The following is a 9,531-nucleotide window of genomic DNA, read 5'->3' as shown; positions in this document are numbered from 1 at the left end:
AAATACCAGGTTCAATATAAAAATTTTTAAAAATTTATTTTGAACAAATATAATAATCATAAATGACTTATTATTTAATTTTTAAAATAATTTTAAACTCAAGTATCATTAATTTGAGTTAAATATTCTGAGTGAAATAAATTTTTGAATATGAAATCTTAAATAAATATAATAATTCATAAATAATTCATTATGGTAATTTTCAAAAATTCGAAGTCTTACATTTAATATGTTTAAATAAATTTTTTTATTAGTTACAAAAATCTTTGAATTTTGTGACAAATAAAGAATTTGTTACAAAAATAGTGCATTTTGTGACAAATTAATTTTCTGTTACAAAACATTATAATATTTTGCAACAAAACAACAATTTGATACGAAAGCCAACATAATTTGTAACAAAAAAAATCACATTGTTACAAAATATTTTTATTTTGTAACAATAACTAATCATTATTACGAAAAAAATCATAATTTGTAACCATTTTAAATTTGATACAAATTTTTTGTTACAAATGCTCCATTTTCTTGTATTGATAATAGACATAAATATAAGAATAAATTTAAAAATTATTAATGTATGAGATTATATTAGACTTTTTAAATTTCAATAAGCAAAAACTAACTTTAAAAAGTTCCATCTTAAGTGTTTTCAAATTCATTTATATCTTTTAAAAATTACAAATATAAGTACATGACCTTTTTTACTTACCAAATACAAAATAAAAAGTTTGTGCAAGCTTTTTCAAAAAACTTTACAAAATCAAGTTAAAAAAGTCTAATTATAATATGAATACTATTTTTTCTTATTTAAACTAACAAAACTTTATTTTAGAAATTTAAAGTTATATCTACCAAATCTGACGTAGTACACACCCTATTGCATCGTCTTTTTCTTCTTTCTCTTCCTTCTTCTACATCTTTTTCTTTTTCTCCGTTCTCTTCATCTGCATCATCATCATTGTTCTATTTTCCTTCTCTCTCTCTCAAAAGAGAACAAGAAGAAGAAAAATAAAAAAATGCATAACAAAAAGAAGAGATATGAAATATGGACATGTCACTGAGTTGTTATGTCCATATATCGGACACATTTTTAATACGACATTCGTCCAACACGAATGTCTTTTATGTCCAACCATACTTTAATAAAAAAAATGTTTAAAAAAAGAGATAACAGCAAAAAAAATGAAGGAAGCCAACATTTAGTTGTTTTAGACTTTTAACTAGAAATTATGGTTGGTCTAATTTTTGTTTGGCTCAGTACAAAAAAAAAATAAACTCTAATTGTTAATTACATTTTAAACAGACAAATTACTGCATGTCTTGTCAATTATCAATCAACGTATGACAATTTTTGGACTTGGACTTGCAAAAGCAACATGTAAGTCACCACTTGTCACTTAAAAACTAAGCCACATCATTTTTATAGGTATAGATATTTTTATTAATCTGATCTATATCATAGCATTCTTGTATGTATTCATTATAACTATCTTAAACTTTCATCAAAACCTTAAAATCATCTATGAAAGATACTACATGCCAAAAGAGTAGGTCAATTTCAACGATCCTAATCTGCTAACAAAATTGACGAACAAAAAAAAATCTAATTTATTGTTAGCAATTTTTTTATTTGGTTTATCACAGTTGAGACTCTTCGAGACTAAAGAGAGAGAGAACTACTTGAGTATTCAAGAATCACTATAGGTGGTAGTGCTGCACACGGATCAGATCGGATATGATCGAATTTTCAATGCAATATACAAATTTATTGGATCGGATCAAATATCTACAATTTTTATGCTCGGATCCAATCCGATCTGCATATTTATATTTATATTTATCCGCATATTTATTTTGCAAATTGGATCGGATATAAGAAACATCCGAAAATTAGAACTAAAACTATTTAAATCTATTTTTTTTAAATAACAAAAGCTTAAACCATTATAGCATCACCTCAAAAATCATATATGATCATTAATATCTATTTGTTAAAAATAAAAAGAAATCATAATAGCAGCAACTCAAATCTTTTAATAACTAAACAACTAAAATTATTTTTTTCAAAAAAATAAACTTATGAACAACAGCTCATCCTCATAACAAAAAAATAATTTTTTTCACTATAACAATTTTCATATAAAAAATTAACCAAAAAATTTACTTGATGAACAAAGCATTCCACAACAACAAAACAACACCAGGTAGCTCTAGCAATAAGAGAAGACAATGAATACAACAACGACAGAGGAGCACCACAGCAGCACCAGTCATATCTCAAAAGAAACCAGGTAGCTCTAGCAAGAACAGAGGACGATGAAGGCGAGAAAAGAGGCGAAAAGACGGCGCAACGGCAACTAGGATGGGTGACGAGGAAGAGAAGAGAAGACAACTGCGAGACGACAATTCAACGCAATTGCGAGATGGCGAGGCTGAGAGACGACAAGGAGACGCGGCTGCAAGACCGTGAATGGATGAAGAAGTAGTGATCATTGGTGATGGTCACTGATGAGCATATTAGAGTTTGAGAGGTCTGAGAAGTGAGATTGTGAAAAGAACAAAGGGAGGGAGACGAGTGAGAGAAATGCACAAGGAGTGCACAACTCTAAAATAAAATGTTTATGGATTTTTAAGTTAGCTATATATATATATATATATATATATTATTCAATTATATATTTATTTATTAAGTGTGTGGATCTGCGGATCGGATCCACCAATCTAGGTGCGATATCCGCGATCTGATCCTCTTATAGTGCGGATCGGATAATATCTGCATATTACGTATCAGATGTGGATAAATACCGCGGATCTGTGAATATTATCCGATCCATGTTCAGTCCTAATGGGTGGTTCATATTCAAGTTTAGTATAGCTCCAGATCACGTTCGCAATCTTTGGTGGCATTTGTTTAAGGTAGTTAAGTGTTTCTTTTTCTTAGTTCAAATTATAAACTTCTGTCAATTTGCAAAACATTTAACTTTTTTATGTTTGATATTGCACGACCACTTTAAGCTCATCTAGGGTGAGGAGTAGAAGATGTACATTATTTAGTGGGTGAGAGCCGCCAAGTGCCTCTGCGAGATGCTTTTGGACATCCACAACAAGGGTGCTCTTGCAGACTAGACCCTGGACAATATCTTCGCCCAGCTCAAGGAGTAATGTAACATATAGAATTATCAGGTGATCCAGACTATGAAGCGGGTTTGTTGAGCATCCGAGACCGGAAGATATATCCACACTCGGGGATCCACCACCTACTGGGCAATAGAGAAGAAGATAGTTCGTATACATTAATTGTTTAATTGTGTCACTCATGTGTTTACTTTATTATTCATAAATATGATATATAATGACTTTCTATTTTTCTAAATTGTATTGTCAGGACGGCAAGCTGGGTCACACCCCACTCAAAGAGAGATATTCGAGAGAATGCACACGAGCAAGGAAGATTGCTCCTGGTGGGTTGACTGACGCTCCGAGGATACTGTTGTAAGTTATTTAAACCCTTATAGATATTCAAATTATGGTTTATATTTAAATAGTATTAAACCTTCTTTGATATGAAATCAACGCCTATTCGAGGAGACCATGACCAGGACCCACGAGGAGCATGCATATCAGATCGCTCAAGGGGCCCAAAGCCGACACCCATCAAGGAGGATGCATTTTGGACGGAGATTACAGGCGGACTCAAGTGAGGCAGGGATATAGGGACAGACGTGTCTCCACCACTACTACTCCACATTTCTCTAATATTGAGTCTACTGTCAATGGACTTGTGCATATAAGGGAGAAAGTGATCGTGCTCAACAAGGAGCAGCAATAGGACTTGCATACTACATGATGAAATACGCAGAGCTGGAGGCACACTATCAGCAAGAGCTGGAGGAATGGACGCGTGCTCGCACACTATCAGCAAGAGCAGGAAGAGTGGACGCATGCTTATCAAAGGTAGAAAGGGAAGATCAACGCCCTCCAGTAGACCGTCCACACCTAAACTCCAATCTCGACAAGTGGAAGAACATTGTCATCGACATGTACTCCTATATGCAGAAAATGTCAGTGAGTAGCTCATCCAGTGGTGCACCACCCATGCCTCCTCTATCGCCTCCACCTTGTTGTTCATCTCATCCTTGGCCATCGACGCCACTACCATCACCATCACAATAGCAGGGAGATGATGATCAGTAGGGGATGATGATGCCAACTTCATCTTGGACAATTACTTCTAGTTAAGATCTTAATTAATTCTGATAATATTTTCAGTTTTCATGACATTTTTTATTTATTTTATTTCATTGTATTTGAATTTGCAATAAGGTTGTACATTTACTATTTGTTCAGTTTTGAATAATTATTATTTTATATTATTAATTGGTTTCAAATTTTATTTAAATATTTGAATGAGATAACAAATGTTTGAATTTAGAAATACTAACTATTCCGAAGGTTACCTGAAATGTTGATTTGGGTATGAGCGTGAGGCTCAGACTCTTTCTAGGGCAACATCTGACTTGTTCTCGTGTCGAGGTGCCACCGTCTGAGTTCCTCGTGAGGAGGTGGGGGTGGTACCTGCAAGAGACTCTGATGCTTAAGTCACTAAGGGCTTTAGGTAGGTTTTTAGTAGATTAGAACGTGAATATACCTGAGGGGTGTTAGTGTATGTATAACAGAGCCAATAACCACCTTTTTAGGTAGATGACCGTTCCCTTGATCTTCAAAGTTTATTGGGGGTCTATCTTTTAGGTAAGATAGAGATAATAGGAGAGATTTAGGAAGGCAGTTACTTATTTGAATAAGTAACTCTTGGTTCTTGTCGACGTGTCCGACCTCTTTAAAGAGGTCGGGTAAATGGTGGAGACCACCCTTTTTGGGTGGGCCTTTTTGTCTTTGTTGGACATGGCTCTATGTTTTGGGCTATGTTTTCGGGTTCAAGTATTCTGTGGCTTTAGTTTTTGTTCTCAAGTACGCTGCTTTCAAGAGGTGGGGTACTCGACGTGTTTTGAAATTTTGAACCTCACCACTTTGAATGCGAGGAAAACGTTACGTGGTAGTTTCCTTGGAATCCGTGCATAGCTTTAAAGAGGAGTGTGAAATGACTATTTTGCCCTTTCTCTCTTATAAAATGCTTCATGCTCTCCTTCTTCTCCCTTTTTCATTTCTGAAAACGCTCCATTTGCCTCCTTTATCGCAAAAAGCTCCTTCAATTTTTTCTTTGTTTCTTGCTTCATAACTGTTTTCAGTTCCAAGATTTCTCCATCTTGATCCCTTTGAAGATTTCTCTGACACTTTGAAGAGGAGCATGTGAGTTTTGCTGTGTTGACGTGCCCCTTCGTTTTTGAGTTTCATCAAGGTTGGTGTTTTTACTTCTTTTTGTTTGTTGTTTTGACTATTCCTGGGTTGAATGCTACTCTGATGGGTAATGAATTTTGTTTTTGTGTTGCCGCTACCTGTGTCTTGAGGTTTCTTTAATAATTTTTGAACCTTTACTGCTTTGTTTATCGCTAAGAAACCCTTTTGAATCCATTATGTCGTTTGGTATTAATGTTATATACCCCTCGATGATGTTGAAGCAGACGAGGGAGACGACACTCATCCATGTCCCCTACTCTTCCTCCTCCATAAACCATGGCAGGCATAGAGCCTGCAGAGCAAGGTCATCGTACAACATCTAAACAAACTGAAACGACAGTTGTTAAATAAATAAATATTTGATATCTCAATAGGTAATTATTATTTGTTATAAATGTTTAATTAAAAAGTACATGAATCAATATATAAAAATAGAAGTCAATATCTAATGTCCATGTACTAATAAAGTCAATAATCTTTAAAATTATTTATTTCAATAAATTAAATATTTATTTAATTTATTTAAATAACAAAGCCTATCTAAAAGGCTAAATTCTGTAATTAGGTTTCAATGCATTTACTATATATAACTACCCTGCTTAGCTATATGCAATCCCAAATCGAAGAAAAACTGGAATCAAAAGGAACTACCAGGGAATAAAATCGTAGTGCTAACATCGTCCATCTGTAACTGGTCTAGCGATAGACGTCATTGGAGAACCCTTGTCTCGTGTTGGTCCCTGTTCTGCTGCATCAACCCTATCAACCTGTCACCGGTTACAATAATAACACGAGTTCAATTTATGGAATGTCATAACGAGTTACAAATTCAAAACATAAGCAAGACATAAACAATTGTTACCTCGCAGCCATAGGATAAATGAAAACATGTCGGTCAGGTGGATACCACCGAAAAAATCTCTGGTATATCCAGGACATCAACAGTGGAGTGTAGCCGGTAATGTCTATCGTGCCTCGGTGTGCTGCAGAGCACAACAAATGGTACGACAGACATCGCCGGCTGATGGACAAGGTTGTTCGACTTGTCCATCATTAGGTACCCCCCGATTAGTAACAAGATCTAACACCTCGCATACTGTCAGAATGTCTCTGTATCGTCCGTCCGTGGCATATGGCGGACACGGTCCTGTAGCCATGTAAGCTTCAGCGAGAATGACTCCTTCCTCTGTGTCCCCTGCTGTGGAAGCACTGGAGGCCTGGCACCGAGCAGTTGCACCACCAATTATCAAACTTGGATAGTTAATAACTAAATTAATAAATTAAGAAACGTATAACCAATAAGCTAACTTCAACGATTCGAAAACATCTACCCCAGCATTTAATCTCTAAATTAATAATTATGTAGTTAACAACTTAATTACAGAAAAATGATAACCACATTCCTAGCATTATTAAATACTATCAGTGACCTGTTCCTAACGATACAAATTGTATTCTAGTTTTTGGCAAGTATCCTAACTAGGGGTGTTCGTGGTGCGGTTTGGTTCGGTTTTTGAGGGAAAAGTCATCCGATTCGATCGTCTAATTTAATTACGGTTCGGTTTGGTTCGGTTTTTTTGTCAAGGCCATCCGAACTAAACCAAACCAATTAAAACCGGTTTGGCTTGGTTCGGTTTGTTTGGTTTTTTCAATCAATTCAAGAAAAATACTACCATACTATTTTGCAAAGTCATAACATTGAAATCGACAAACACAAATACACAATAGCTAACAAAGTCTTGATCTAATGAAATTTAATGACAAAAGAATTCAAATACGACAATTAAAGAAGTTTAATAGTTCAACAGTCAACACAACTGAACAAGTTGGATACAAGTATATGTCTGTCCCCACTACTATCTAGTTCACATCATATCTATTTCTTAATATATCCTTTCTTCTATGTACTTTAGTAATGTGTGGGCTCCTAACATAATCTTTTTCATCCAAGGATCAGACTATATATAATAGTATTGGCTGTCTTTTTAGAAAGTACATCAGATAGTTTCAATAATAAGTAGTTATCTAGACACATAAAAGATTTCTTAACACATGCAACACACACATAAGTAAAAAGTACTTTGAGTTAAATTTTAAGCTTCCTCTTACCTAGACGAATGCACCAGCTTGAATAATGAAGATCAACTCGTTTAGGTTTGTTGTGCCTTGGCATAGACGGACAAGGGACACCCTAAACAAATTGATATAAGAGATTAGAAATATAATATAAATTCTCAATCCCAAAAGAATGAGAAATCATATCTAGCTAAGAATAAGATCATTATCATATTTAGCTACAAGCTATTCCATGTCAAGGGAAATGACTTATTGAATCCCAATAACTTCACTTTAATATTGCTACGAGGTTGAGTAAACAATAAGGCAGCACACTTCACAATATTAGTGACATGGATTTCAAGTCTCTCCGTACTGATGAAGTTATAAAAAACTAGTGTGTAAATATTTGCAGACAAGGGAAGAGAAAGGAAAATGGTATGTTTTGACATAAATTATGTTTCTAGAATGGATAATCAAGATGAATCAACATAAATTTTTTATGACAATAAGACAATGATTCTTTTGAGCTGAAGTATCCTAGAAACTTGATAATAGTCAAATTTTCAACTAAAAAACTGAAAGCTAAATTGCAACATCACAAGTCTTTGTTACAAAGCCATCACCATTTCACACTATTAGACAACAGAGAAAACATTTACAAACCTTTGTTACACAGTAGTAAGCTTGTCCAGCATCCCAAATTCTTCTACCAATGATATATTCTCTATCACTGCAAAAGAAGAAGGAGAACTGCAGCAAGCGAGAATTGCAATTCGCAACACATTAGAATATGCCAAAGGCAGTTGCAAGAAACATCTAAATCCAAAAGGAAGTTGAGATTGACTCCGGTGTCCAGTACTTACCTTGCGAACCCAATGCACCATCATAGTCCCAGTAACAGGGCATTCTTGTAAGGTTGAAGCATGTATAAGCATGTCATCCCACTTCAACCGATACTCGTCATCCCACAAGAAATCCCTCAACAGCTCCATATTGACTTGGGAGGAGGGCTGGGTGGGAGACTGGGAGGTGCTGAGTTGAACTGATGATCGTGGCCAGAACCCAGAAATGCTGCTGGCCTGCTAGGTCAATGGGTGGCGTGCTGGGCTGAAGAGGAAGGCTTCGCGGTGGTGGGACTTGGGAGGATCTCTGCTCTGTCCGTGAAGAGGAAGGCTTCGACGTTGGGATTCGAGGAAGGCTTCACGGTGGTGGGACTTAGGAGGAACGTGGGTGTCGCAGGTGTGGAGATTCAACGACGTGGGTGGCTGGCTCCGTGGCTGGGTGGTGGGTGCGCAGAGGGAGAGATTTGGAGAAGAGAGAGCTACTGAGTACTAAGCTAGGTTTCGATTGGGGATTTGGGGGTTAGGGACGCTGGACACACACTCGCGCAGCATTGCAGCAGCACTCATTTCATTCGTTTGGGGGGTGGGGGTGGGGGTAATTTTTAGGGGTTTTTGCCGAATCGGTTTGGTTCGGTTCGATTCGGTTAGGGTTTTCATGGTCAAAACCGAAAATCGAACCGAACCGTAAAAAAACAGCAAAACTTGTTTTTTTTTTCAGTTTTTTCGGTTATCGATTTGTTCAGTTTTCGGTTATTTCGGTTCGGTTCGTTGGTTTAGTTCGGTCCGGATCGATTTTGAACACCCCTAATCCTAACCATGACTATACATATACGGGATAACATAAAGGTCAAGATAAAATAACTAACCACAAAGTCGGCTGCTCCGGCATAGTGCCATGTCGTATTCAGCCTGTTGATATTTGGATCACTGCACGCGTCATATGCGTCTTACTCAATAATATGGTCAAAAAGAGATAGAAGAGAGGAGAAAGTGGAGGAAAAGGTTGAAATGGGGCTCAGAACGTCGTTGTAAACGACATCTATATATAGGTGTGACCCAACCTTATCTCGTTTACAGTGTAAACAAGATAAGTTTGCACATATCTTATTTACGGTAAACTAGATATGCACGTGTCATGCGCACTTACTTATCTTGTTTACAATATGAACGAGATAAGTAATCCCACCCATTTTTGTAATCATTTTTAAAAGTATTTGTTTTAGTAAATAAAACATTTATTTAATTTATTTAAATAAAAAATCCATAATTTTAT

This window comes from Arachis ipaensis, chromosome B10 (assembly GCF_000816755.2).
Source record: "Arachis ipaensis cultivar K30076 chromosome B10, Araip1.1, whole genome shotgun sequence".
Lineage (NCBI taxonomy): Eukaryota > Viridiplantae > Streptophyta > Magnoliopsida > Fabales > Fabaceae > Arachis > Arachis ipaensis.
This window is presented reverse-complemented; position numbering follows the sequence as displayed.